We start from the raw sequence: 18,758 nt of genomic DNA on the forward strand, positions 1-18,758 counted from the left end.
GAAGACAGGGAGAAAATGTATGTAAACACATATATGATAAAGGCTTGTTTCCCAAATATGTTAATCATTTTATGACTCAATAATTATGACAAAAATAAAATGGGCAGAAGTTCTGAACATTTCGTGAAGATACAAATAGTAAATAAAGTTTTTCAACATCCTTAGTCATTAGGGAGATGCTAATGAAAATTGCATGTGATGTCACTATACATCTACTAGAATGGTTAAACTTACATAATAAAAATGACAATTCCAAGGCCTGGTGAGGATTTGGGAACTTTCATCCATTGTTGGGATGAATGCAAAATGATAGTTACTTTGAAAAACAGTTCGGTAATTTTGTAATGCTAAGTAGCCACTCCTCAAAGAACTCAGCAGATCTTCCAGGTTTTACTCAAGAAAAACGAAAACATATTTCTACTCAAAAACTCATTTAGCATGCTTATATCAGCTTTCTTCATCATGACCCTAAACTGAAAATAATGTAAATATCTGACAAAGGTGAATGGATAAATAAATTTTGATATATCCATACATTGAAATACTGTACATTCATAAAAAGGAACAACTACTGATCCATGCAATGACATAGATTATAATAACTGAAACAAAATAAAAATTCCTTGGTCAAAAAAATCTTGGTTTAAACAACATGAAACAGACATTTTTCTTGAGGACTCTATCATATCTTAATAGGTGTAAATGTGGATCTCCAAAAACGGACTGTTATGTAACCATAAAGCGTAAAGGTGATATTTTAGCTAATAGTTAGATTAAATTTCTTTTAAGGTTTTCCTCTAACGCCAAAACCCTTTAAGTGTGAGCGTGTGTGTTTAAGGTATTCAAGATGGAAGACTGTGGGTTACAGAGAATCATCATTAATGTGAATGCTTAAGAGCAAAGACTTTTATTCATAGTGGCAGGGACAATATACTGTTTCTTTCTGATTCCTTATGATATAGTGACACTCAGTAAATAATAACTTATTAGTATAAGGAAAAGAATTCTATCTATACAGAAACAAATTAAACACTGAAACAAAATTGTACTATAAGATCATGTGGTAAAGAATGCAGAATCCTTCTTTTCTTTCCAAAAATGTTTACTGTTTTATAAGCTGTGCATTTTCAGAGCCTACTGTCTGACTTTGAAAACATGGAAATGGATCCGCTCAGCTCAGTATGAAGGGACGTGTTCACTCAAGGAGGAAATATCGTTATTTCTTGCTCCTCCAAAAGCTATTCTGGTAATCACACTCCTGTAGTTGATACACTACTACTTTTGGAATCTCCAGGAGGCAGAGGGGTCTGAGCCACAGTAGAGATTGTTTTCTACTTCTATTACATAATCCAGAAATCCTGTTTTTTGAAGAAATTAATTTATTAAATTCTGATAAATTCTTTTTGTTGTTCATTATTAACAAAACTAAATTGAAGAGGAAAGAGAGAGCTCTTTCTTCTGTAGAATTTCTTCTAAAACTACCAGGGATTTTCTGGGATTGTTGTTTGTTGTTCAGAGCTAGCAAACAGAACAATGGTAAATGCTTAAGCATGCAAACCAAGTCACACCCTTGTATTTACGTATGCAACTGTCGTTCTGGTCTTTGGAACAGGATGCCATTAATGAACCTTATTACATTTTAAATGTTACATAACTGCAGATCAATATAGGTTAACATTGTCCCTATAAATGAGATTCTGATCTAGTCAGTGCCATAAGATTCTCAGTGTTGAATATAAGACAAGATAGTGACAAACATGCTTGAAGGGAATGAAAATATTTAAGAAATAAAAGATAAAACAAATCAACAAACATAACATATAAGAACCCAAACTAAAAAAAAAAAAATACCTTTATATTTTCACTTGATGGTAGCACCTGGTCTAGCCTAAGTAACACTGACTGTAAGTCTATCCAATTCTTTGTTTACTAATACATTCATTTAAAAATTTTATTTGAGCATGTAGTACATGCCAGGCTTTTTCTAGGCTAGAGAGATAAGAGGAGTGAATAAGACAAAGACCCTGTAATGATTCAGTGCAAAAACAAAGCAAAACAAAATGTAGAAATGTCTATTCACTCTATTCAACATTGAACTGACACATATTTCACAATGCATTTAGGTTATTAATTTTAAGGGAAATTCCTAAATGTTCGTACATATATTAGGAAAATTATCACAGCACTATTGGTCCATCTCTGCAATGATCTACTAAGCACCACTGTGTGATAGGCAAAATGCTAGGTGGTGATGGTATGATGAAGAATAAGCAAAGAATCTTATGTAGAGACTGGCAACCAGAGATTATTTCAAGGGAGGGAGAAGGAAAAATAGGTGTAATATAGGGTATTTTCAGGACATTGGAATTGGCCTGCACAATGTTGCAATGACAGATACAGGCCATTAAATATTTTATCATAACTTACAAAATTGCACAGGTCAGAGTATAAACTATAATGTAAACTATAATCTATGGTTAGTGGCAATGTTTCAATATGTGTTCATCAATTGTAGTAAATGTACCACAATAATGAAGGATGTTGTTAATGTGGGAAAGTGGTGGGGGGGGGGGGAGGGGGCATATGGGAATCCCCTAAATCTTTTATATAACATTTATGTAATCTAAAGTTTCTTTAAAATAAATAAATTTTAAAAATTATTGGTGAGAAAATAAATATACACATAGTGCAATAAAGTCCAGGAGAAAGTTATAAAAATTAGTTCTACATAAATATGAGGAATAAATCTATGTTTACAGATATGACAAAATACTTAGAAAAAATTTTGGAAACTAATTTCCATAGTAGCACTACTTTAATTTTACTGTTACACAATGGATTTAAATACATATATATGTACATGAGTATACACATTTTAATTGTTTAATTATGAAAATTTTCAAACATACGTAAACTGAAAGCTATACTACTCAGATTTAACAAATGCTAACATTTTCCTCAAGTTTTTTTTAAAAGAAATTAAACAGTATAGCTACAGCTGCAGTCTATAGCATCCCCACTACTTTCCTACCAGTCCACACCAAGGTAACCACTATTTTGATGTTTTATGTTTTTATTACATATGTATGTTTTCTGTATACAAGATACATCATCATCTTTTGGGGGACTTCAAATGTACATAAAAATAGTACACCATACATGTATTTTAAAAATCAATTTTTCCACTTAAATTTATTCTTTTAATTAGAATATATAAATATAGCTATTTAATTGTAACTGTTGTACAGCATTCCATTGCCTGAAATTGCCAACACGTAATTATCAATTACACACTTGTTGTAGAGACTTGACAGCTACTATGGGAACTGGAGTCAAGAAAAGTTTGAAGGGAATAACCTATTAGAAAATAGGAAATAGGAGAAAAGTTCTAGTAGAAAGTAAAAAGTTGAAAGAATTAGAAGGGATTGCTGAACCAATCAATTTGAATAGGGAAGTTGGGATGGAATCTAATACAGAGTTGGGGGCTTTATTTTAGACAAGAGCATGGATAGTTTTATCTATGATGTAGGATAACAGAGTGTGCAAGCACAGATGATTGTAAGTAGAAAGATATTTGGTGGGAATTTTCAGAGGTTCTTTTCAGATTACATCAATTTTCCCAGAAAAGCAGGAAACAAGACTTCTACATCCAAGAAGATGGAAGTGCTTTGCTTTCTTCAGCTAAGAACAATTAAAATCTTTGAACACGGTATATAAAACATATATAAGGTGACTCTGAAAGGTGGGGACAAGAAATAGACCAACTAGAGAACTCATCTATCAAAGCCTTTCAGTTGAAGAAGTCAACAACCCTGAAATACCACTCAGCGCAACTAAAAAGAGCCACAGCAAAAGCAGAGGATGTAACAATAGAACATACAGACATCAAAAGGATAATAGTCTATAGTAGAATACCAGTAAGTTTACTTTAGCCCTTACTTCATTCTCCTTCCTGAGGATTCTGAGATGGTGATGCCCACTCCGCCTTTAGTTGAGGGGGGCTTCAATCCCATATGGCTGATGGATGGGACTCTCTTGTTTGCAGTGTAGACACTCTCTATTTCTTGGTATGTTTGGTTATCCATTATACCAACTATCGTATCAACTGCCCTTGTTAGTTGTCCTGGGAGAGTCCAATGAACTGGAGAGTAGATGTTACAACTCCTTTTAGATTCAGGGCTCTGGCATTACGACAACAGATACAGGCCATTATATATCTTGCCATAACCTACGGAATGGAGTGGGAGATACATTGAGTGAAATATAATGTAAACTATAATCCATGCTTAGTGGCAATGCTCCAAAATATGTTTGTCAATTGCAATGAATGTATCACACTAATGAAAGATGGTGCTAATGTGGGAAAATGTAGGAGGTGTGGGGAGCAGAGCATATGGGAATCCCCTATATATTCTCTGTAACATTTATGTAATCTAAGTATCTTTTAAAAAATTTAAAAAATGAAAAGTTAAAGTAAAAGATACTGGCAGTAAAAAGAGAAAGAGAGCAAGAGATAATTTTATAATAAATTACATGTCTCCAGTCAATTTTGAAACAATTTTCTTTCCTATAAAGTAAACAATGAACTAGAAAAAAAAGGGAGAATACTACAAAAACCTGTACACACATAAATCTGACAACTTAGATGAAATGGAACAATTTTTGAAAAAATACAAACTACCACTACAACTCACCCAATATGAAATAGATAATTAGAATATACCTATTACTATTAAGGTGATTGAACTTTTAATAAAAATAAAACTCAAAACAACAACAACAATCTCCTGGCCCAATATTTTCACTTGAGAATTCTACTAAATGTTTAAACAATAATTTACAACATATTAAGAAATAGCATTCAGCAATATGTGACCAAATGGGGTTTGTTCCACTGACACAACATTGGTTCAATATTTGAAAAGCAATTAATATACTATATTAACTTAAAAATAAAATTTACATGACTGAATTAAATGATACAGAGAAAGCATTTGATGAAATTCAATACCAAATCATAATAAACATGCTTAGATTAATAGGAATAGAGAGGAGATTCACGAATAAACATCATTTACAAAAATCTACAGCTAATATATTTAACAGTGAGACAATGTTTTTCCTCCTAAAATCAAGAACAAGCCTAAGATGTGTACTCTCTCCACTCTATTCTTTTTTATTCTATATTTCAATAGGAGTTCTAGCTAGTGCAATAAAGTAGGAAAAGTAAATAAAATGCTTACTGATTAGAAAGGAAAAACTAAAACCATCCTTATTTGTAGATACAACTATCTACATAGAAAATCTAGGAATCTACAAAAATACTGGAATCAACAAGCCAGTTCACCATACTTATAGGATACAAGATAAACTTCCAAAAATCAATTGTTTTTTTAATAGGCTTCATTTTAGGACAATTTTAAGTTTTCATAAAAATTGAGAAGATAGCACAGAAAGTTACCATAGGTCTTATACCACTGTTCCCTAGAATCAACATTGTATGTTAGTATGGTTCATTTGCCACAATTAATGAACAAATATTGATATGTTATGTGGTGGCTTGGAGTTTTGTACCCCAGAAAAACATGTTCTTAATCTTAAACCATTCCTATGGGTCTGAACCCCTTACACACAGAGTACGCTGATGAGATTAATTGAATTAATGTGTAGCCCAACTGAATCAGATTTCTAATACTGGAAGTCTTACAGGGAAGGCCACAGGGAAAAACCTGGGGGAACAGCGAGGGGCTTGAAGCCAGTGGAATATGGAGGATAAATGAGAAGGCCTTGCCGTGTGTGTTGCCATGTAACAGAGAAGCCAAGGACCAAGGATCCCAGGCAGTAATCCCCAGAATGCCGCTCTTCAGGGAGAATGCATCCCCTTGCTGAAGCTTCTACTTTGTTGTACACTGTACATTTTAATATTTAAAAATGTTAACTCTGGGATTTATTCTTTGAGATATTTGTTTCTTGGATTTGTAACCAGCTGCTGAGAAGACAGATTTTCTTGAGCTTCAGCCCTTCTATCAGGGAGGTCTGCCCGAGGTGAATGCAATGTGCAACATTTTCCCTGTCTTTCTGGGCCTCTGTCTTTTCTTGGGGTTTTGCTTGTTAGTTATTTTGGATTTCCCTAGTATGGGAGTTTGGTTGTCCCCTCTGTTTCCCAGGAGACAGATATCCCTCTCCCAGATGTTTGAAGCCAGCAGGTCTTTGTCCCAGACTGTCTGCCTCTACAGCTTTTATACTCTTTTCATTATCTCAAGCTGCGTTAGCCTAGAGTGCAAATTCTGGGAAATTTGCACACCCAGAAAAGACTTTCCCAAGTCAGTCTTTTCCAGGCAAACTGGGCCAGGGACCCACAAACATGGCACATACTGCTTGAAAGTGCCCTGGGGAAGAGATTAGAAAGGTGCTGAAGTTTTTTCTGATGGCTCCCCAAAGCTGAGCTTTCCTGGCATGCTCAGCAAGTGCAGTCTTTCACTGTCCACCACAGCCCTGAGGAAATGCTGCATCTATAAATCTCCATCGCCTTTCCCCTTTAAAGGGTGGGTTGAAATAATAGCTGCTGCAGCCTTTGTGCAGGAGGGGAGAAGCAATGGCTTCCATGACATTTCTCTGGGATGGGTTGAAACAATAGTTGTTCTCAGAGCTGGACCTCCAGATAGATCACTTAGTTAATCAAAGGCCATGATCTGTAATTGGCTGAGCCCACCCACATACTTCAGAAGAAGGGTTTTTATGTCCCTATCTGTCATTGGTGAGCTAACCAGGAACTGGACTCCAAGGTGGCCTTCTGCAAGAGTGGGAGATGGGTGTGGGGAGCTGCCACATAGATAGAGCAATTTACTGTCCTTTACTTTATCAGCCTCTTCCTCCTGCTTTTCCCTGCATGCTGTACAGTGCCCTTCTGGACTCCAGAGTTTCAAAACAGCTGTTTCAGACAAATCTTGCCTATTCCATAGTCCTGGAACTCTGTACTCCAGAATCTTCCCTGGAAATCCTGCTTTGCTTTTGTTTTTGTTTTTGTTTTACTGTTGTTGCTTAAATTGGCCATTGGAAACTAATTCAGATTCTTGTATCATTTTGACAAATACCAACCTGATTTGGGGTTTGTTTCTTTGTTGTAACAGCTTTCATATGATAAAAGTATTATATATCTATGTATGTGGATTCATTTTGCTTAATGCTTATAGACCTAGTAAATTTTATTTTTTCATGAATCAATATATATGTGTAATTTCATCTAATTTTTTACTTTATGAAAATGAATTTTCCAGTTTTAAAACCACTAATGAGTCTGTAGTTATGTTGTTTGTTTTACTCCTAAGTTTTTATCTTTCCTTCATTTTTTAAAAAACCAGTCTTACCAAAGATTTTCCTAATCTATTAATAATCTATATTTTGATACAAGCATTCCTCATTTTATTGTACTTCATGGTATTGTACTTCGAAGATACTACATTTTTTAGAAATTGAAGACTTGTGACAATCTTGCATCAAGTAATTCTATTGGTGCAATTTTTGCAACAGCATGAGCACACCTCCATGTTTTGTTAAGTTTTGCAATATTTCAAAGTTTTTCCTTATTATCCTATCTGTTATGGCAATTTGTGATCTCTGATGTTACTATTTTAATTGTTTTGGGGTGCCACAAATCACGTCCATATAAGATGGCAAACTTAAATTTTGCCTGTGTTCTGACTGCTCCACCATCTGGTGGTTCCCAGTCTTTCTGCCTCTCCTTGGGCTTCCATATTCCCTGAGACCCACAATATTGAAATTAGGTCAATTAATAATCTCACAGTGGCCTCTCAGTGTTCAAGTGAGAGTAAAAGTCCCATGTCTCTCATGTCAAATCAACAGCTAGAAACAAATAAGTTTAGTAGGGAAGGCAAGTGGAAAACGAGATAGGCTAGAAGCTAGATCTCATGCATCATACAATCAAGTTTGTGAATGCAAAGGAAAAGTTATCACAGGAAATTAAAATTAAAGTGCTACTCAAGGAACACATGAATGATAAGAAAGGAAAACAGCCTTATTGCTGACGTGGAGAAAGTTTTAATTGTCTGGATAGAATCAAACCAGCCACAACATTCCCGTAAACCAAAGCCTAATACAGAGCAAGGCCCAAACTCTCTTCCATGCTATAAAGGCTGAAATAGTTGAGGAAGCTGAAGAAGAAAATGTGGAAACTAGGAGAGGTTAGGTCATTAGGTATAAGGAAAGAAGCTACCTCCATAATGTAAAAAGTGTAAGAAACAACAAGTACTGATGTAGAAGTTGCAGCAAGTTATCCAGAAAATCTAGTTAAGATAATTGATGAAGGTAGCTACACTAGACAACAGATTGTCAATGTAGATGAAACAGCCTCCTTTTGGAAGAAGATGCCATCTAGGACTTTCATAGCTAGAGAGAAGAAATGAATGGCTTCAAATCTTCAAAGGACAGGCTGACTCTCATTTTAGAGGCTAGCAGCTGGTTACTTTAGAACAACTAAAGCCAATGCTCATTTACAATTCCAAGCATCCAAAGGCCTGTAAGAACTATACTAAATCAACTCTGCCTGTGCTCTATAAATGGAACAACAAAGGATGGATGACAACACATTTATTCACAACATGGTTTACTGAATATTTGAAACCCACTGTTGTGATCTACTGTTCAGAAAAAAAAGAAAAAAGATTCCCTTCAAAATATTACTGCTCATTGACAATCCACCTGATAACCCAAGTTCTGATGGAGATGTACAATGGGAAATACATTTCGCTCATCTACAGCTGCCATTGAAAGTGATTGCTCTGAATGATCTGTACAAAGTAAATTGAAAACCTTCAGGAAAAGGTTCACCATTTTAGATTCCATTAAGAACATTCGTGACTAATGGGAAGAGATAAAAATATCAACATTAATAACAGTTTAAAAGAAGTTGATTCCAGCCTTCATGGTGGACTTTAAGGGATTCAAGAGTTCAGTGGAGGAAGTAACTACAGATGTAGTGGAAACAGGAAGAGAACTAGAACTGAAAGTCGAGCCAGGAGATGTGACTGAATTAATGTCATTTTATAGTAAATCTTTAATGGATGAGAAGTTGTTTTTATGGATGAGCAATGGAAGTGTTAACTTCAGGTAGAAACTACTCCTGGTGAAGATGCTGCAAACATTGTTGAAATAACAGCAAAGATTTAGAATACTACATAAACTTAGTTGTTAAAGTGAAGGCAGAGTTTTGAGAGTACTGACTCCATTTTTTAAAGAAACTCTATTGTGGGTATAATGCTATCAAACAGCATTGCATAGGAAGTGGATGTGGCCCAAAGGATAGGGCATCCGCCTATTACATGGGAGGTTCAAGATTTAAACCCAGGGCCTCCTTGACCCATGTGGAGCTGGCCCATGTGCAGTGCTGATGTGCGCAAGGAGTGCCCTGCCACGCAGGGGTGTCCCCCGCATAGGGTAGTCCCACGCACAAGAAGTGTGCCCCATAAGGAGAGCCACCCAGCAGGAAAAAGTGCAGCCTGCCCAGGAGTGGCGCTACACACACCGAGAGCTGACGGCAGCAAGATGATGCGACAAAACGAGACACAGATTCTGGGTGCTGCTGACAAGAATACAAGTGGACACAGAAGAACACACAACAAATGGATACAGAGATCAGACAACTGGGAGGGGGAGAGCGGGGAAGGGGAGAGAAATAAATAAAAAATATACCTTAAAAAAAAAAACAGCATTGCATGCTATAGTGGAATCTTTCATGAAAGGAAGAATCAATCGATGAGGCAAATTTCATTGTTGTCTTTTTCAAGAAATTGCCACAGCCATCCCAGCCTTCAGCAACCATCACCTTGATCAGTCAGCAGCTGTCAACAGTGGCAAACACTCCATCAGCAAAAAGATTATGACTTTTTGAAGGCTCAGAGCATCATTAGCAAGTTTTTAGCAATAAAGTATTTTTCTGTTATGTACAATGTTTTTAGACCTAATGCTATTTCACATTTAATTGACTACAGTATAGCGTAAATATAATTTTTATATGTTGTGGGAAGCCACATAACTGGTGTGAGTTGCTTTACTGCAATAGCCACTGTATTGTGGTGGTCTGGAACAGGACCAACAGTATCTCTGAGGTATTCCTGCATGTGTTTATTTTTCTTTCCTTAATTTTCCCTTAATTAGTCTTTTACTTATTTTTAAAAGGAAATTTAATTTTGTTCTAATTTATTTAAATGTACACTTATCTAATTAATTTTCAGTCTTTCTCCTTTATACATATACACATTTAAAGAATTATTTTAGCCTACAAGAATAGCTTTAGCTCTCTTCCATAGTTCAGGTTTTTTTTTTTTTTTTAAGTTTTAAACATTTAATAGCTCCCATAATGATGTATTCTTTCATCCTTGGATTACTTTGAAGTATGTTCTTTTTTTTTTGGTTTCCAAATATATTTGGTTGTTTTCTCCCCTTTAAAAAATATTTATTTACCAAATTTAGATCAGCATATGTTATTTATATTGACCAGATTCTTTGGTGTTTGTTGAATTCCTTTATGGTCTTGCATGTAACTAATTTTTGAAAATGTTTTAAAAGAATGGATATCAGAATTCTCTCTAAATACATTGCTTAGTTTAAGGTATCCTTTTTTTAATTGTGATTTTAATGTTCCATATCCTCACTAAATTTTGTTTAACAGTTTCTGAAACAAGCATCATAATGTCATCCACTGTTTGAAGATTTGTCAATATAAACTTGTAATTTTATGAATGTTTTTCTTCATGTATTTTGAGATTATGCTACTGTATATACACATTCAGAATTGTTATAACTTCCTGAAATATGCTTTCTATTGTTTTCTAATCATCACTTTATCAATGTCTTGTGCCTTCAAGTCTATTTTTTTCTGAAATGACTATAGCTTCAAAAACTTTATTTTCATTAAGTTAGTCCGTTACAACTTTTCACAGCTTTCCAGTTTTATCTTCTTGTGCCATGTTTTAATAGTATATATGTGGATACTCTTTTTTTTTTTTTTACCAATTCATTGCTCACTGGCTTCTTAATAGGAGGACTTCATCTGTTCACATTTATTGTAGTAACAATTATGGCTAGGTCCATTTCTACCATAATGTCTGGTGGCTTTTATCATTACCTTTTTATAATTTCTTTGTCTATTCTCATGTTTTACTTAATTGAGCAAGAACATTCTTCATTCTTGTTTTCCTTAGCAGATATTGAAGTTTTATATCATAATTCAATTACTTCAGTGCTTACATTAAAAATTTCATCATGTGTGCCTGATTTAACTAAGTCTAACACAATGTCTCTATCCTGTTCTTAAACAATAGATGAAACAGAACACTTTTAAAATCCCAGTCCATCTCCATATTTCTATGCTAGGTTGTCTGGTATTTAACTTCTTCTTATTTTACATACTCAAAAATAATCATCATCATTAACATTAGCATTACATTTACTAACAATAATCCCTTATATTAACCACAATGTAACATATCTTTTCACTTGAAATAAGAAATCCTGAGGAACTGAATTTCTTTCTTTCTGAAATATAACCTTTAATTTTTCATTCAGAGAGGATCTCTGAGTGATTAACACTCTAACCCTTTTTCTTAATTTTAATTTTATTTTTTGTCTCATTATATTTTTAATTTTTACTCTTACTTGTTAACTTAGTTGGGTATAAATTTTGAGTTATTTATGCCCTCAGTAGATTGTTTTTTTCCCACCTATATTACAGTTGAGACTTCTGCTTTCGAATTTTCATTCCTTTTTTGATAACCAGATTCTTTTCTTTCTCTCTCAAAGATTTTAAGATTTTTGTCTTTTTTTTTAATATTCTGCAGGTAAATTTGGTTGGGGCTTTTGTTTCTCCTGCTTAGGACTTGCTGTCATTCCTCAATATGAAGATGAATATTGATTTTTTTTCATTTCTGGAAATATTACTGGCCTCAATCTTATTGACTATTGTTTCTTATTCATTTCTTCTATTTTTTTCTTTGGGGCATCTTACAAAATATATTAGATTGTTTACTTGTGGAATTCTCATGTGCCCTGGGATGTGAAAATAGTATTACTGGCAAGATTGAGGCTTGCTTTTGCCCAGAGCACCAACAGTAACAATTATTCTAGCCACATTTTTATATCATTTCTCATCCTGTAGAATCTTGCATTATGTAGATGAAGAGACTTCAGACTTTTCATCCATGCAAGAGAAGCAGGGATTTTGATTGCCTGACAATGCAATCAAACAGCTATATTCACCCAAAGTCCTGGATTAATAACAAGTGTCATTGCTGTTTTAAACTTCTTATGTTTTTTAATGTAATGTTTAGTGTGATCTATTAACTTTAAAAAAGATAATTAAAAAATTAAAATAAATTTTTAAAAAAGATGTTTTTGCAGACAAGGGATGTTTAGAACAATGTCTATAGAGGCATTAATGTTTATATATGCATTTAGAGAAAACCTGTAATAAATATTAAAACTTGATGGGAAGAAAAAAAGGTCAATGGATAGAGTTTTCCTTCTCAGTAATAGGAAAAGACAGTTTCAGGGTCTTTGCTTAACGTAGAGGACTTGGTTCTAGTTCACTTGGTTCTAGTTCAGAAGAGCCATTTTTGATATCTAGAAATGCTTCAGACCTCCAGCCTGCAGTCCTTAAGACCTGTATCTAGTCCCAGAATTCCAGTGGATCATCAGAGAAGTGTCATTCTCTCTTTAATTTCTCTATTTTTGACCACTGGGGAATCTGTCTCTCTTTCTCTTAGAACTCAGTGATGTGGAAAATTATTATTTTCTTATTCATGTTGTTCTTATAATATCTCCTGGATATTTATGTGATTGCAGCAGAAAACAGGCCCAATGTGCATCAGCCTAATATCTTATTTTTCTGGAATTTTTCTAATATGCCCCATAGATACTTCTAACCATGCCTTTACTATATACATTGATCTCTTGCTATTTCTATCTCTTTAGTAATATAATTAGCATAGTTTTAAATTAGTAGTTACTAGCTATTTTCCAAGTCTTTATTCTGCCAGTAAAATAATAGAGTGTTACTGGGAACATCACTGCTCTTGGATTTTTTTTTTATCCTTAAAAAGAGGTGGTTGATTTCCAAGGCCTTTTCAGCAATAGCATTCTAGAATTGCAGCTACGTATTATGAAATAAACAAGAAAAAATCAAGAAAATAGAGTAGTATTACTGTAAATTACTTTAGAGAAGAAAATACTCTAAATCCTCAGGAAGATTAAAATTTTATTACTATTTTTAGTTGACTGTACTTCCAAGTAGATTAAAAAGAACATATTTTAAAAATAGTTTTCATAAATCATATGATGCATTTCTTTCTGGTCAGCATCAATAGTTCTTTAAACAAGTTAAAGATCAGCACATTTTTTCCTTAACAAGTTTCAATTGATCAAGTATAGTCAGATGTTTGAAATTGTTTAAATACTGAGTTACTGTTACTTTTATTCATTTATTAATTCATTCAAAACTATTTAATTAGTATTTACTAGCTCTGGGTGAGTTGCTAGCTAGGTTTAGGGCATACAATGATGAGCAAACTCCAACTCAGTCCCTTATACGGAGCTTACAATCATATGTATAAAACAGATAATTATATAGTGACATAATTAAATATAAAAGTATAATTACAGTCAGAATTATTAAGGAGTTTATGCCATATGATAGTAGGGACCTGTTATTTATTCCTTATCATTTTTTTCTTGAGAAAAATAAGCATACATTGACAACTAAAGATTCAGAAAATTTCTCACTATTATAGTTGGATGGCCTTCTTTAAGCTCAACACTATCATCTTCTATAAAATACAATATGCAGCTTTTGCATTCAGTTAAACTTCAGACTCAAGTGAATTAAAAAAAAAACAGTAACAGCATAAAATTTTATATTGTAACACTGAAATTTTCTTGAATATAAATGATAACTTATTGACTTCTCTGAATTATCATGCACAAAAAAACATGGATATTACTTTATGGTCTTCATTCTGAATTTCAAATCTTCTAAACAAAAATTAGAAATATTTATTAGTAATTTAAGTCTTATGGCAAAAAAAACATCCTTTCCAGGAGATTTTATACTGAATATGCAACTCCTACAGCAAGAACATCAATAAAACTGACTCACTGAGGCAAAACAAGCACATCAAGTTTCCCTGAGCAAGTGACAAAGCAGACAGGTATGTAGAAACCACTGAATTATAAATGTTATGGTTCAATTCCTAAGCTACTGATCAAAAAGAGGAGAGCAATGTAATGGCTAGTGATGGCTAGACAGTATTACCTACTGATGACAGAAAAGACATTTTCTTACTGTCAAGAAAAGGCTATTTGATAACCTTATATTCTTTCAGCACTTGTATTATTATCTTATAGATGTAGCTATAAAGTAAAAGAATACCTCTATGATGCTGTATGGTGGGAAGAGTGAGATACTATAATCCTTAATTTATTTGGTGAATCATTAATGTCAGAAGCATCAAAATTTCCCCTTTTCCTAATGAATGCTCTCTTGAACAATCCACAAAAGGTCAACATTCTAGGCCATTAACTCTCACTCTTTCCCTTATCAACTACCACAAAACATGATGTCTTAATTCAATCATGCATACACGTGCAATAATTCTCTTTAATGGTAATGGAAATTCAATATATGAATCATAAAGATAATTTAGGAAGCATGATTTAAAGCACTTTCAGATGCAGTTTGGGGTATTTTTTGGAACATAAGCCTAGATTTATATTGATATTTGTTCAACTAGAAAATATTGCCAACTTTTAAAATGCATACTTCCTGCCAAGTATCTCTCTGTCTTGGAAATGTACAAGCAGGTTACCATTTGAATTGTCAAAGGCTTTTTTGGCTACTTGTGATGAAATCTGATGCAGAAACACTTTCTATTTCTCTCCAAAGATGTTACAGATCACTTAAGAAATGTTAGTATTGCTCAGAACATAACTGTTCTTATTGTATTCAAGCAGAGTCAAGTAAATTTCTTTCTCAACTACTGACAAAGGACAGCTTAGCAAATTATGGAAGCATTACTTTAAAAATTTCTGTCCAGACACATTTATCTTATTTAATCCTAAAAACAAACTCAATTGTTTCTCCAGTGTTCAGAAGATAAATAAATAAATGAAAGAATATGGGATTTAGTGTTATCAATCATTTTTTCTCTTCATTTTCTTCATTAGCAAGGAGACTTTGATCATGTCATTTAACCAATCTGTGTTCATTTATTAATTTCAACTACATTTTAAAAAGTGAATTAAAACTTGAGATTTTGTGATTACAATATCAAAATACAAAGCAAGAAAAAGATGCATAAGTAATATAAAATGTTGTTACAACTCTATTTCGAAATAATTTCCTAGTTGATTCTGGGACCTAAACTTTTGAATTTATGAATTCTTCAATAAGTTTTGTAAAGAATAATATGAGAAAGATAAGTTTTCTGTAAATTTTCATAGCTACAAGGGATATAACTCAAATATTATGTGTTTCCCTGAAACATCTTTTTTAAAAGTGAGAATCAAAATGAAGATTTTTTAAATTTTAAATCAGAGGAAAAAATCTTGGATCATCTAAAACCTCAAATGGTTTTGTAGTCATAAACTATTAAGGACATAAGTTTCATGTTTGTGAATAAGCAGGATTTTTTAGACCCTTAAATCAGAAAGAAGAGACAGATCACAAAATTTTAATATCTTAAAAATATTTTTCAAAATCACCATTGTAGTAATATTAGAACCAAAAGAGAATCCCCAGACTCATTCCAAATTTTATGTATTTTTTTTGTCAGTATAGAATCATGAAATATTAACAACTCGGTGAAATTTTTATTTACAAGAGGAGAAAGTGGTAGATTCCTTGACATCAATTGTCATTACCCAAACTAAAAATGATGTGACATGGGGTGGATAAGAAAGTGATGATTTAATCATCTGTAGCATTATTGGAAGCCAGAGGTAATAACTGTAAAATATCCGTTGATAAACAATACTCTCTTTTAGTTCAATTACTCAATTAACTTTTTTTTCTAAGTGTATAGTCTGAGACATTTCTTAACCCCCAAGTTAATCATTTCCTTTGTTCAAACCCCTAGGGATACAATCAAAAAGTGAGATTCATTAAAATTTGTTGATTTCCCTCTCTGTTTCCTCCTCTTCTGTCTACACACATAAGCATATAATCATACTCACCCCACTCACCAAGCCTCCTCCCACTCCCACAACGACAGGAGTTCTCAGGGCTTGTATTTCCACAGATGGCCACAGGAAAACTCTCAGCCTGAGTTTTCCATAGATAAAGGAAGCTTAATGTTATATTCAGATTGGAAAGAAAAGTCAAGAAATGTTCTTAAAATTCATCTAATATTAGGACTAGAACTAAGATACAAGAACTAGCTCTAGATCACCACATTTTTTAAGAGAATTGTTGATTCTCTTTTTTTTTTTAAGATTTATTTATTTATTTCTCTCCCCTCCCCTCCCCCACCCTGGTTTCAGTTCTCTGTGTCCATTTGCTGCGTCTTCTTTGTCCAGCAGCATGGGAATCTGTGTTTCTTTTTTTTTTTTAAATATAAATTTATTTATTTTTTATACACATTTTTAAATTCATTTTTTAAAAATATTACATTCAAAAAATATGAGGTCCCCATTCACCCCCACCACCCCCACCCCACCACTCCCCCCACAGCAACACTTTCTCCCATCATCATGACACATCCATTGCATTTGGTGAGTACATCTCTGGGCATCGCTGCACCTCATGGTCAATGGTCCACATCATAGCCCATACTCTCCCACTTTCCATCAGTGGGCCATGGGAGGATCTGCAATGTCCGGTAATTGTCCCTGCAGCACTACCCAAGACAACACCAAGTCCCGAAAATGCCTCCACATCTCATCATGTCATCTCTCCGTGTGGGCGGCGCCATTCTTAGGCAGGCCGCACTTTCTTTGGCACTGGGCGGCTCTCCTTATGGGGCACACTCCTTGCACATGGGGCGCCACTACGCCGGGGACACCCCTGCATGGCAGGGCACTCCTTGCGCACATCAGCACTGCACATGGGCCAGCTCCACATGGGTCAAGGAGGCCCAGGGTTTGAACCAAGATCACCACATTTTAATTATCCTTGGATTTTATTCTTTATTTACCGAACTACTAATGCCAGTGATTCAGTTGAATTTACTGTCCAAACTAGATGAGTTAGATGAGAGACAAAAAGAATTAGCTAGAAAGGGTCATAAGGATTTGCCAATTTAAGTAACTATGAAAACAATGACAGTGATAACACTCAAAGAGCCTTAACCAAATTTTAAAATATACTTTAATGTTACAATCTGTGTTTTATCTTTCCTAACTGGATATAATTTAGCATTTTCCTTAAAAGATTTCCAATTGATCTATCATTCAAGAATAAAAGCAGGCATCATGCCAATTTTAATTTGAACATCACAGCAAAGGGTAAGAGAAAACTTCGGAGAATACCTTGTTCTCTAACAGCATTTCTGACTTTTTCTGCTTCTTTTTTTAGGGAAATACCCCTGGATCTCTTTAGAAATCAAAGTACAAACTAAAAATAGTACATTCTATGAATGTGTTCCAGATGTATCATATCTAGAGCTTTTTCACCCCAGGGTATTTGCCAACTCCCACTTGACATATTCTAAATATTTTTAGCATTTCAAAGTCTCTTCTTACTGCTTTCACAGCTGGTAGCTAAAAATACTTACAATGTATAATGCAACTTTATAAGAGAGATTGTTTTTCTAGTTATCATTTATTCAGGACACATTTTCATAATTAAAGCTCAAGTGGAAGCAGGATGGCTCAGAATAAAGAAGCATGGGGCAAGAGGTCCAAGAAACACGCTGAACATAAAATGAAGTCAAGGATCAGTTATTTCAGGACAGGCAACTAACTGCAAATCTAAAGGAAGGTAGCAAAATTTAAGGCCAGTCTACAAAAAGGAAGGGACAGAGGGAACGTAATTAGCTAAATCTCCAAAATAATACTGGTGTAATTTAAGCTATCCATTGTTGCTGGGATGTACTGATTAGCTTGCGTAGGAACAGAAGGCTCGTGACCCACATTGACAAGACTCGGTAGGAGGCACTGAGGGTAGAGTAATGGATATATTCAAGAATAGACAATACAGGCTCCTGGAAGGTCCACAAAATAATTTGTCTGAGGAGTGAGGAATGTGTGACAAAAAATTAAATGCGCACTAACTTAAGGACAAATTAGGGGAGTACAGTTTCTATTGCTATAAGTGAGGAGATAATGAGATAATTCTGAGACAGGTCAAAAGGAGTCAAAAGTTACAAGGAAATATAAGTGATTGAAAAGAAGTAGTAAACATTGGGAAACAGCTACAAATTCCTTGAAACTGTGATCCTTAGACTATAGGAAAGAGTGTGGGGGTGAGGAGAGAACAGAGATTAGTGAAAGAGATGAGAGAGACAGAGAGAGAGAGAGAGAGAAAGATTCTGTAGAGACAATGAATCACAACAGTATTAGATTAGAATAAGTTCAATTAATAGGCTTCTTTTAAGATAAGAAATACATAGCACCAAGGATCCAAACCATTCTCTACACAAGTTTAAATTATGACTGAGGGTAAGTATGGTGTCTCAGGTCTTCAACAAAAAAAGTGATGCTCTCTTTATGTGTTTAAAAGCATCAAATAAAAATAACTTTTTAAACCACAA

General features: G+C 34.1%; 1 protein-coding gene across 3 annotated transcripts in view; it reads right to left on the minus strand.

Moving 5' to 3' along the window:
* ZNF804B (zinc finger protein 804B) overlaps positions 1-18,758 on the minus strand; it is a 576,346-nt gene that overhangs the window by 381,329 nt on the left and 176,259 nt on the right. Inside the window, exon 1 of one of the 3 annotated variants that reach the window (XM_071215179.1) lies at positions 3,940-4,228. The exons of the other annotated variants lie outside the window; for them this stretch is intronic. The gene's annotated coding sequence lies outside the window, so the exon portion shown is untranslated. Of the gene's footprint in view, positions 1-3,939; positions 4,229-18,758 lie in introns of those variants that run through there. 3 annotated transcript variants of the gene reach the window in all.

The sequence above is a fragment of the Dasypus novemcinctus genome, chromosome 5 (assembly GCF_030445035.2).
Source record: "Dasypus novemcinctus isolate mDasNov1 chromosome 5, mDasNov1.1.hap2, whole genome shotgun sequence".
Lineage (NCBI taxonomy): Eukaryota > Metazoa > Chordata > Mammalia > Cingulata > Dasypodidae > Dasypus > Dasypus novemcinctus.